The sequence below is a fragment of the Mobula hypostoma genome, chromosome 19 (assembly GCF_963921235.1).
Source record: "Mobula hypostoma chromosome 19, sMobHyp1.1, whole genome shotgun sequence".
In the NCBI taxonomy this organism is placed as follows: domain Eukaryota; kingdom Metazoa; phylum Chordata; class Chondrichthyes; order Myliobatiformes; family Myliobatidae; genus Mobula; species Mobula hypostoma.
Genome location: NC_086115.1, coordinates 3151020 through 3163395, shown reverse-complemented (window position 1 = coordinate 3163395; position 12376 = coordinate 3151020). Strand labels below are relative to the sequence as shown.

The window sequence follows — 12376 nt, the reverse complement described above, 5'->3', positions numbered from 1 at the left end:
TACTCTGCCTTGGAGTTTGTCCTTCCAAAGTGTACCACCTCACACTTCTCCGGGTTGAACTCCATCTGCCACTTCTCAGCCCACTTCTGCATCCTATCAATGTCTCTCTGCAATCTTTGACAATCCTCTACACTATCTACAACACCATCAACCTTTGTGTCGTCTGCAAACTTGCCAACCCACCCTTCTACCCCCACATCCAGGTCGTTAATAAAAATCACGAAAAGTAGAGGTCCCAGAACAGATCCTTGTGGGACACCACTAGTCACAATCCTCCAATCTGAATGCACTCCCTCCACCACCACCCTCTGCCTTCTGCAGGCAAGCCAATTCTGAATCCACCTGGCCAAACTTCCCTGCATCCCATGCCTTCTGACTTTCTGAATAAGCCTACCGTGTGGAACCTTGTCAAATGCCTTACTAAAATCCATATAGATCACATCCACTGCACTACCCTCATCTATATGCCTGGTTACCTCCTCAAAGAACTCTATCAGGGCTTGTTAGACACGATTATGTCAGTTATCTGGGGTGCAAAAGGTCAAAAAAACAGAAGCAACACGGACAAGATGCTGCACTGTGGGCCAAATGGCCTGTACCTGTGCCTATTCTACATTCGATGCTCTATGTTCTATTCCGTTCATTATCACGGGAGGTTCCAAATAGTTTAGAGTTGATAGAATGTGTTTGAAATGCAGTTTGGTTCATAATAAGACCATAAGATATAGGAGGAGAATTAAGCCACTTGGCCCATCGAGTCTGCTCCGCCATTTCCTCATGGCAGATCCAATTTTCCTCTCAGCCCCATCTCCTGCCTTCTCCCTGTATCCCTTTGCCCTGACCAGTCAAGAATCTGTCAACCTCTGCCTTAAATATACATAACGAATTGGCCTTCTCAGCTGCCTGTGGCAAAGAATTCCACAGATTTATCACCATCGGGCTAAAGAAATTCCTCCTCATCTCCATTCTGAAAGGATGCCCCTCTATTCTGAGGCTGAGTCCTCTGGTCTTAGACTCTCCTACCACAGGAAATATCCATTCTGTCAAGGCCATTCACCATTCAATAGGTTTCAAAGAGGTCACTCCTCATTCTTTTGAATTCCGGCAAACACAGGCCCAGAGCCATCAAATACTCTTCATATGACAAGCCATTCAATCTTGAAATCATTTTTGTGAACTTCCTTTGATCCTTCTCCAGTATCCGTAGATAATGTTGAAAATACATTTTTCAGTCATCCATAAGAAAATGACTCAATTATTAGTTTTTGAATGATGGCTCATTGTCAAATGTTCAGTAGAGAATTGGGTTGAGCCAATAAATATTGCTTGTAATTTGTTGCAGGTGAGCTGGAAACCAAACGATAACTTGGGAGCACATTTCTGCCACTTTCAAATGATCCAATATTATTTCAAGTGATGTGTTGCAGCATAAATGAATTCACTGCACCGAAGTACTGGTAGACATGAAGCAGCCTCTTTATTCAACAAAACAAGATACAGCAGGCATCATATGGAGACTTATCTCCTCCACCCCTGGAAGATCTCCGTATGATGCCTACTGTGTCCTGTTTTGTTTAATACAAAGGCTGCTTCAAGTCTACTAGTACTTTTCTCCGGTGACTTCATTCACTCAAAAACATTTGGTGTCAGGAGTGGAATACCTTCATGTGACCCATTGTGTGGCCAGCAATCTTAGAAGTCTAAGTGGGTGACTATTTTTAAAATAAGCACTCACACTTGGACCTGTTCGGCTCAGTGGTACATGGGAACGCGAGGTATCACGAACATGGAGAGCTGAACTGGTGGATATAAATGTGGTGTGTGTACATGCATGTTGTGTTTATGTAAGAGACAAAAATTTGTGTGTTAATTTGGTGAGACGGAGCCACCAGTTGCGAAGGATGATTAGTGAAGGTTTGAGACGCCAGTCTATTCTCGTTCCGGGAACTGTACTTTAGCATATGCATTTGTGAGAGTGTGCGCGCGCGCCCTGGTGTAACAGTTAGATGCAAAGGGATACAGCAGGCATCATGAATTTAGACTCACACAAGTGACAGATTGCACAGTGTATGCTCTGCAGTTTTAACTGTGTATTATTTAACTTGCATCCATCATTTGTGGATTAATCCGGAATTAGTGTGAAGACATTTCAGGGAGGGGTTTTACTCAGATACCTCTGTCAGAATGGCACCTATCGAGGTCAGGCAACATCAGGTTGAGAACTCTGATGATCTAAACCAGCCCTTGACACTGATTACAACCATTCATAAGCCCTTCACCCCCGGGAAGAAACAGAGCATTTTGTCAGAGTGGCCCTCACTTAGAGTCATATGTGAGAACTCGGAATTCTGGCACAAGCTCAAGGAAATGGTTGAAGTTCACTAGGGTGCACCCTGAAGATATACACGTTGGTAAAAGCGAAGAGCCCAAGGAATATGTGGGATAGGATGACCCAGGGGGTGCGGGATGGTACCTGGGCAACTACCAGGAGCGCCAGCAATGAAGAGATATCACTTCTTTAAAGGGGAAGTGAGGCAGCAACTGGGGGGAGGTGAGAGTAACTGGTGGACAATAATGGCAGTGATTCAAAAAGCTGATGAGATAGCCATGGGTTATGCGGAATGTAAATAATCAAGTGTATAAGGAGTATTCCAGATTGGATAATCCAAGGAAGAACAACCCAGTCTCCTAAAAATGATGAAAGGCAGCCTGAGCTCAGCCCACCAGGAAGTTTTAGATTTAGGGATAGCGGTGGGGATGACTTACTCTGCGATAGTTTCATAGGCCAGTGAGGTAGACCAAAGGGAGTGCAAGAGAAATCATGGATGCAGCTGCTGTGAGTTCCAGAGGGTTTGCTTTGTGGGCCTGCAGCCAGGGCACTGAGCAAAGGACTGCCAGACCAGGCATAAACAGTAAAGGAGTTGATATGCTATAGCTGTGGCCTATCAGGACATGATTGGAGCAAGTGTCCATAAAAAAAGGAAAGAAAAACAGGTGAAACTCATGGCAGACACACGGTCTCTCACCCCGTCAGTGTCCAGTCTGACCAAACTGACTGTCGATTGGATCATAGAGCGAATGAAGACTGCTTCTAGGTTAGAAAAAAAAGCTGGTGGCAGCCTCCACTGCCAGGGCTGGTGACCTGCAGATGTACACAACAGCATTGTTAGGGGGACGACAATGAGATATCTTAGTGGACACAGGGGCATTGGTATCGATAACTGACCTACCCTTGCCAACAACCAGACAGGCTACTTATATTACAGGTGAAGGAGGAAGAACAGTGAAAACAGAAAGCAGCAGATTGCAGACACCTGAGATCAATGAAGTGCAACTTCCTGTGTATTTCTGGGTCTGTCCAAAAAAATGAGGGTACTATCCTTGGACTAGACATCCTAAGGGGAGCAGGGGCCATTATAGATCAGGAAAGGGAGAAATAAAATGGGCAAGAGGGGGCAGCAAACACAATCATCAGAGCACACAACATAGCCAGCAAATCCACAGCCTCTCCAGTCATCAGAGGCTGCAGCCAGGATGGTGTCCATGGGTTACTTTGTAAGCAGTATGGGCTAGACACAAGCAAGACTGTAGTGTAAAAATAACCCCAATTAAAATAGAGGGGGGCCTGTGTAAACCCCGTAGGCAGTATCCTATAAAAACTGACGCACTTACAGCTGTTTACAAGGCAATAATGGTAGTTAGGGACACTGGAATGAATCCCGCGAGCACAGTCCCAGAAGAGGAGGCACACGAGTGCCAAATGGAAATGGAGCAGGAAGAAGATATCTATGTAACGGAAACTCTTCTGGAAGGGAAGCAGAGGAAATTTTAATAGATGGGTCTCTGAGGTACATAGACAGGAAGTCACAGACTGGGTGGGCCATGATGACGGAAACAGGTGTAAAATTAGCTTCAGGAGCACGGCCGAGGGTTGCTCAGTTCAGGTGACAGACTAGTGGCCCCAGTAGAAGCACTGTGCTACAGTAAAGGCAGACAAGCAAATATATACACAGGCAGACGGCGGGATGGGGCACGCATTACCTGTTGGAATGGGCACGATGAGGATTTGTAATCACAATAGGAGCAGGAATTCAGCACGGGCACCAAATGCAACAACTGCTGGAAGCACTGAGGCTGCCAGCCAGGGGCAGCAGTAATTAAAGTAAAAGCCCACCAGAAAGGGGAGAGTACAGAGCAGAAGGGGAATGAGTGCGAAGAAGGTAGCAGAGGAACAAGAGGCAATTGAAATTGCAAGTGTGCAGGAAGAAACAGTGGAAGCCAGTTTGGTAATATTATATGAAGAGGTGGAATTAGGAGAGAAGGAGAAATGGAGGAATCGCGGAGCAAAGGAGGGACAGATGGGAGCTGGACACATGGGGAGGAAGGAGTCACGGAGCAAAGGAGGGACCAGATGGGAGCTGGACACATGAGGAGGAAGGAGTCGCGGAGCAAAGGAGGGACCAGATGGGAGCTGGACACATGGGGAGGAAGGAATCGCGGTGGCCCCACCATGTATTAAGAAGATACTACTGAAGTTATATCATGGGGTGATGCATCAGGGAAGGTAGAGCATGATCACAACCCTCTGGCAGGACTGGTGGTGGCCAGGGATGGGCAGGGGTGTTCAGGGATTTTGAGAAATTCTGCCACCGTCGTGACATTTGTGCCCTGGTAAGCGTAGAACCCTGGCAAATCATTCACAGCCGAGGGGACCCTGGGAAAACATCCAGATAGACTTCTTGGGGCCTCTGCCAAAACCAGGGGGATAAACTACTGTCCAATATTTATGGATCACTTCACTGGGTGAATAAAGGCCTTCCCAACAAGGGACTGTACTGCCAGCACCGCTGAACGGATTCTAGTTCAGGAAATCCTCCCAAGGTGGGGAACCGCAGTTCCGGTGGACTCGGATCAGGGAGCACATTTCACAGGGAAAGTGATGAAGGAAATGTGCTGACTGTTAGGGATTCGACAATAGATCCACGTACCTTCCCACCCCCAGAGTTCAGGAATGGTAGAAAGGATGAACCAAACAATCAGAACGCCTTAGCCAAAGCTAGAGCTGAGACGGGAAAGACACGGGTTGATGTATTACCAGGAATCCTGATGAAATTACGAGCAACCCCAAACTGCACGTTGGGTTTCATCTCCTACGAATTATTGATGGGGCGAGCAATGTGACTTCCTTTTGGGGTAATTACGGGTTACAGGGATTCTGGGGCTTACCGGGATAGAATGACCCAATATGTGAAAACCTTTGTAACCATCTTAAAGTGTTGGAAGATCGAGCAAAACAACAGCAACACTTTGCTGACCAGTGACAGCCACAGGGAAAGGAGGTCGTCCTCCCACAGCCAGGTGATCAAGTCATGGTGAGGGTGCTTCCTGAAAGGGCAGTGTTTGCCCCCAGATGGATAGGACCACAGACGGTACTTTTTACAAGTGACACTTGTGTCTAAGTGAAGTCTCAGCAAGGCAGCCAGTGGAAACACCGGCTCATGTTAAACTGTATGATTCACCTGCTTGTTGCCCCCCACAAACAGAGCGGGGGATTAAGTGTACCCAGTAACCGTGTAGTTACAGGGAAGCTAAGAGAGGAACACCAGCCGGCCACACCAGACCTGACTAACTACAGGTGATGGAAACACCCACAGCAAATGCGAAGGCAGAAGACACCAAGAGTATGACAGAAACCCGTGAACAGCATGCTAAAGTGTGATGCTGATGGTACTCCTGTGTTGGCGCGTGGCCAAGTGGTTAAGGCATCAGTCTGGTAATCTGAAGGTCGCTAGTTTGAGCCTCAGCTGAGGCAGCGTGTTGTGTCCTTGAGCAAGGTACTTAACCACACATTGATCTGCGACGACACTGGTGCCAAGCTGTATCGGCCCTAGTGCCCTTCCCTTGGACAACATCGGTGGTGTGGAGAGGGGAGACCTGCAGCATGGGCAACTGGCGGTCTTCCATACAACCTTGCCCAGGCCTGCGTCCTGGAAATCTTCCAAGGCAAAAATCCATGGTCTCACGAGACTAACTGATGCCTATTGCTGAAGGTAAACGATTAGTTGAATAGCATAGAATAGAAAAGATAATGGGAAAATAGATGGGGAGGGATTTAAGTCAAAGCAGAGACAGCAAGTTCCACAACTTTGATGGCATTTCAGACTGCACACGGCATCCGAAGGCATTCACCCCCAGACTGAATAAGGAGTGAATACAAATGAGCTGGGCCCTTTCAGTAGTCAGGCCAGTGATACACTGGACAGCTCGGAAGGGGTGCCACTGAAGAGGAAATCCTTACAGTCATTCAAATAGAGACACCCCAGCCCCTTCCTGCACCTGTGAGTCTCATGCACTTTCCTTACTGGTGCCCTGGAGAGAGAGTTAGCGACCAGAGAATGAAGGGGTGAAGACGAGGAATGTGACTACACTACAATCAGCCAGCAGGGGAAGAGCCAACAGGCACCGAATGAAGCTGCATTTCCAAATTTCCGGAACAATCTGTCTGCTTAACATTTTGTAGGTAGTCATTAGGGATATAGGGTAGATGTAGATGCACAGAAAGTAATTGGGGGGAAATTCTGAGGTAGGGTATTTTGCTGCGCTATTTGAGTAGAGCCTCCTTTCCTGGTACAAATTTATTTTTGTTCAGGAGGGACTGTTAGAACGATTTTTGGAGTTCAAACATATAGCAATTAACTTACCTGAAGGCTAGTGGCTGAAGTCAGTTTCGAATATGCATTGAGGATTACATTTTAAAAAATGCAGAGACAGACCAGAAAACAGGCACTGAACTGATTGTCTACATATGCACAAATCCAGTCAGTTATTAACACTTATTGTGGGTGTGATGCTGGGAATATTCAGACATTTGAAATCGTCATGTGTAGTTCAAAGAATGATTTGCTTGAATTGTCCTGAATTTTCTTTGATCTTTAGCATAAAGGTGTGTGAAATGCTGGGCCAGGCAGATCTTCCACCAGAAGGGTCTCCACACGATGCCTGCTGTATCTTGTTTTGTCAAATAAAGAGGCTGCTTCATATCCACCGGTACTTTTCTGCAGTGACCTAATTCATGCAACAAGATGATCCATGAAACAGGAGAGAAAGCTACTGCTTCCACTGAGCATTTGTAAAGTTTACAGGAAGCAAATGTGGGAATCCCTTGGAAGTTCAGCCCCTCAACCGTGCAAGGCAAAAATCTGGGAATGTTTGTAATTTTTTTCAGCCCAAATTTCCGAAGGTGTAACTGTTCTTAAGAAGACTACAAATAAAATACCCAAAATGCTGATTAAAATATTGAAGTGACTCATCTTGGAGATTGCAAAATTTCAAAGTAACCCAATTCAAAATATCATTAATTTTGCAAGAAATTAATGATGTTATTGGGACAATTTAAAATAATGACTTCATTGCCAGGGGATTGAATGCAAGAGCAGGGAGGTTATGCCACAACTGTACAAGGCACTGGTGAGGCCACACCTGGAGTACAGCCTGAAATCAGGTCTCTTGACAAAATGTATACTGGCTCTGGAGGCATTGCAGAGGAGATTCACTATGTTGATTCCAGAGATGAAGGGGTTAACCTATGAAGAGAGATCAAGTCACCTGTGACTATACTCACTGGAATTCAGAGGAATGAATGGGGATCTTACAAAAACAACAGATAAGACAAAGGCAGGAAGTTGCTTCCATTAGTAAGTGCGGCTAGAACTAGGGCACACGGTTCAACATTCAAGGGAATAGATTTAGGATGTGTTGAGGAGAAACTGCTTTTCCAAGTGAGCAGTGAATTTGTGGAATTCTATGTCCAGGGAAGCAATAGAGGCTACCTCATTTAATATATTTAAGACAGTTCAGTGGAATTATTGATTATGGGGAAAGGGCAGACTGCTGGAGCACTGTGGCTCTAAGCAAATCAGCCATGATGAATAAACTCTTTCTGGGCTTCCAGCTGGGTACAGGTATCGATTTTCACCAACACTTCGATGACGAGCTCTGCAAGAGTTTGCAATTGAAACATTGGTTAAAATCGATATCTGTACTTGGCTGGAAGCCTGAGAAGAGTTTGTTCATCATATATGCCAGGACAGCACTAGGTCCTAGATCAGCCAACGTATTGAATGGAGCAGGCTCAGTGGGCCAAATGGCCCTCTCCTACTCCCACTTCTTCTGTTCATAAGGAGTACATGAATCTGGAAGAGGCAGAGGTGCTCCTAGGAGGTGGAGAGGTTTCTAAAGAGACCACGACGGAACTTCAGCTTGTGTCCAGACATCAAACCAGCTTTGCCAGATGAAAATAGCAGAGTGAAAAATAAAGGAGACAGCTTTACTGAAGAGAATCTAATACAACAATGGCACTTTGGGCAGCAAATTGAAGAGCTACTTTAAAGAAATACGGTGGCAAAGGTTTGTTAGATATGAGCACCTTTACATGGAGCTCACATACTTCCTGAACACATTCAGAAATGTGGTGTTGTGCTCACTGCAGAGCTTTTGCACTTGTTTGCTCAATAATGTTGTCAAGTGTTAAACATTCTGCAGTTAATGGTCTGAGTCAATAGATGTTGGTATCAATTTAATTCTTAAATGAGGAGACAGAAGGGAGAACCTCTTGGAAATTCATTCCCTGGATGGTCAAGGAAAATGTCTGCAGATTACAGATGACTGACCCATCTGCACTTTGCAAATTGGTCATATCTAGTTGAGTAAAGAGGCTAACAAAATCATACAAGGCAAGCTGATTTAGAAAATAACTATTGTGATCCAAGAGAAAGTAAGAAAAAAGAGATTCAAATTTGGCTAAATGAGAGAAAGGAAAGAGTAACCTTTTGTTAATCCATTGGCTGACTGAACTAATGTTTCACAAAACTAGGTCTATCAATTTTCCACGGTAGATATATCAAAGATTAAAGGTAAGCATTACAAAACCCTGAAAAGGTATCAAAACTAACAATGTAGCAAGAAGAATGTTTTAGTCTGTACCTAGAGATCAATGTACCAGCAATTTGGGCACAAAATTGCTAAATGTCAATCAATAATGAGAACCAATTGAGAATTGCAATTGAGAGAGAGCACAGCAAAAGTAATGCACAATATATGGTATGATATTGAGAAATTTCTTGAAGTGCATTTCTGTGCAGTTAGGTTGGGCTGTCAAAAGGCACCTGGGATTCTTACTATGATAGGATCATCCTAGGTACAAATTATAGGAGCATTTATTTTTGCAGAAAACTGTAAAATGCTCTCCAGGTCACAGCTTGGGTGCGGTGTACATTTCTGATCATCGTGTTGGGTGTGATAGGACCAGGGGGAGCACAAGCAAAGGGATTCACAAGAATGTTGCCAGGTTTGGACAAATGTAGAATCTACGATGGCAACACAGATTTAAGTTGTGTTTAAAATTACTGTATTGAAAACCTAGACATGATGAACAGGAAACATATGTTTCCCAGCAGAGAGCTCAATAAGTAGGGAAATAAATTTAAGTTAATTTGAGGAAGCTTAGAGGGAAAGCTTTGTTTTAACAGAAAGGATATTGGAATTAAATTGCAGGAAGATTTAAGTTTCAGGTTGAACACATGATAGTGAGAGGCATTGATCATGTGGATAGTCAGAGGCTTTTCCCCAGGGCTGAAATGGGGGGCACGAGAGGGTACAGTTTTAAGGTGCTTGGAAGTAGGTACAGAGGAGATGTCAGGGGTGAGTTAATTTGTTTGTTTGTTTTTTTACACAGAGAGTGGTGAGTGCGTGGAATGGGCTGCCGGTGATGGTGGTGGAGGCGGAACCGATAGGGTCTTTTAAGAGACTCCTGGACAGGTATATGGAGCTCAAAAAAAAATAGAGGGCTATGGGTAACCCTATGTAATTTCTCAGGTAAGGACATGTTTGGCACAGCTTTGTGGGCCAAAGGGCCTGTATTGTGCTGTAGGTTTTCTATGTTTCTATAACTAATGTAAGCTAGAGAGACTGGGAACTAGGAAGTAGGAATAACCAAAAAATGTCTGTGTTCTTATTTGTCCTTGATTGGTCAAATCTTAAATTCAGTTCCTAATATCTGGAGCCAAAATTCCAATTCAGTCTGCAGTTTTTACAAAACTCTGCATACAATGTAATTCCTGCTGACAAAAGCTACAAATGCTTTGCAAACAACCTCACTTCATGCACACATATTTTTGAACTGCATTAGAACATTTTCCTCAATACAATAGACAATCAGGGCAAGTTGATGCAAACAGCTGTATAGCAGAAAAATCCTACTGAAAATGTTCCATGATGTACAGCTTCTATATAAAAAAAATCTTACTGCATCATCAGAACTTCATTCGTACAGAGACCATCCAGATGGAAGGTCTCAGCCTGAAATGTTGACTCTGAATTCCTTCCCATCATTTCTGCCTGAACTGCTGAGTTCCTCCAGCATTTTGTACATGCAATTGCTTTTTATTTTAAATATGCTTTATTTTCAGCTTCTTCTTATTCAAGTACACAGACCAACCCGTGTTCCATACAATGACTACTCCTTGGCCAGGAGGAGGAAGAAACATGCTCCAAAATCTACTTGTACTTTTTCTAAGATTCTGTCTAAAGGTAACAGCAGAAACAGATTAAGTGGATCATGTTGTGTATTTACTATTTTGGGAATATTAGAGTAATATTGGCATTACACCACCGCATCATGCGCACTCCTCACTTAAAGTAAAAACAATTTACATGCATCTCTCAGGCTCCCCTGTTTTTCTTTCAATTAGTTTTATGCTTTGGAGTTATAAAACATAACAAATAGCAGTGGTAAATGGGCACAGCGTTTGCAATAAGCAATTGATATCTACCTATCCAACCTAAAAGGCTGCACAATAACTTTTGTTGCATGCTTCTTGACATGACGACATCTAGACAGTGCTGAATGCATTGTTAATTAATCAGCCTCCAGTCAGCTAGCACTCAACCTGTCTCGACCCATCACTTGCCAAACAATTTCCAGCCATCTGTGTGCAGTTTTGGTCCCCTAATCTGAGGAAAGACATCCTTGCCATAGAGGGAGTACAAAGAAGGTTCACCAGATTGATTCCTGGGATGGCAGGACTTTCATATGATGAAAGACTGGATGAACTAGGCTTATACTCGTTGGAATTTAGAAGATTGAGGGGGGATCTGATTGAAACGTATAAAATCCTAAAGGGATTGGACAGGCTAGATGCAGGAAGATTGTTCCCGATGTTGGGGAAGTCCAGAACGAGGGGTCACAGTTTGAGGATAAAGGGAAAGCCTTTTAGGACCGAGATTAGGAAAAACTTCTTCACACAGAGAGTGGTGAATCTGTGGAATTCTCTGCCACAGGAAACAGTTGAGGCCAGTTCATTGCCTATATTTAAGAGGGAGTTAGATATGGCCCTTGTGGCTAAAGGGATCAGGGGGTATGGAGGGAAGGCTGGGGCGGGGTTCTGAGTTGGATGATCAGCCATGATCATAATAAATGGTGGTGCAGGCTCGAAGGGCCGAATGGCCTACTCCTGCACCTATTTTCTATGTTTCTATCTCTGTACTGCTGCAAGTCTCACTCATTTTCACAGCAGGCAAATAGCCAGCTGTTCAAGTAAGACTCCAAAAAGCACAGCATGCGGTATCACACTTTCCTCTGTCCCGCACAAAAAAGCTAGAAATAATCAACCAATAGCATTCAAGATAAAAAAAAAGAAACAGAAAATGCTGGAAACACTCTGCAAGTCAGACAGCATCTGCGGAAGGTAAAACTGAGGTAATGTTTCAGATCAAAGACCTTTCATCAGGTTTAAGAAAGAGCAAAGATAAGTTTATTTTAGGGATGGAAAAGATAAAGAAAATATCTGATAGGATGAAGTCAAGATTCTACAGGCTATAGATTAATGAGGGAAGTTGAAGAAAGAGAGAAAAACGACAAATAACAAAGGAAAGCTATGAAATACATGTCAGAGGTATTGCCAAGGTATGAGCCAAAAGAAAAAACGTTGCAAATACCCAACAGCTCAAGAAAATGTTAATGTTTACAGATGTGACTGTATTCCAACAGATCTGCTGCAAACACAAAAAATGAATCATCTTAAATTGCTGTATTTGACATTGAGTCTTGAAGAATGTATGATGCATTAATGGGGAATGAGGTGAATTCCTCCATCTTCTATAGTGGTGTTTAACTTTGGAGTATCAGTGTACAAACTCTAACTACATACCTAAAAATAGAGCAGAAGTGTAAAGTATTTGTTTTCTCCAATCATAAATATTGCATCATCTCTTTAATTTTTTTTTAAATTATTGATGATTGCCCAAAGAATTTGGATTGCATGACAATTCAGCAACTATTATTTATCTAGAGATAGTACAGAACAGGCCCTACCAGCCC

The 12376-nt window shown here is 43.7% G+C and overlaps 1 protein-coding gene across 1 annotated transcript in view; it reads right to left on the bottom strand.

Annotated features, from left to right (window-relative positions):
- The window catches only part of cusr (Copper-only SOD repeat protein), a 149124-nt gene that overhangs the window by 105424 nt on the left and 31324 nt on the right, over positions 1-12376 (bottom strand). The gene's annotated exons all lie outside the window — the stretch shown is intronic.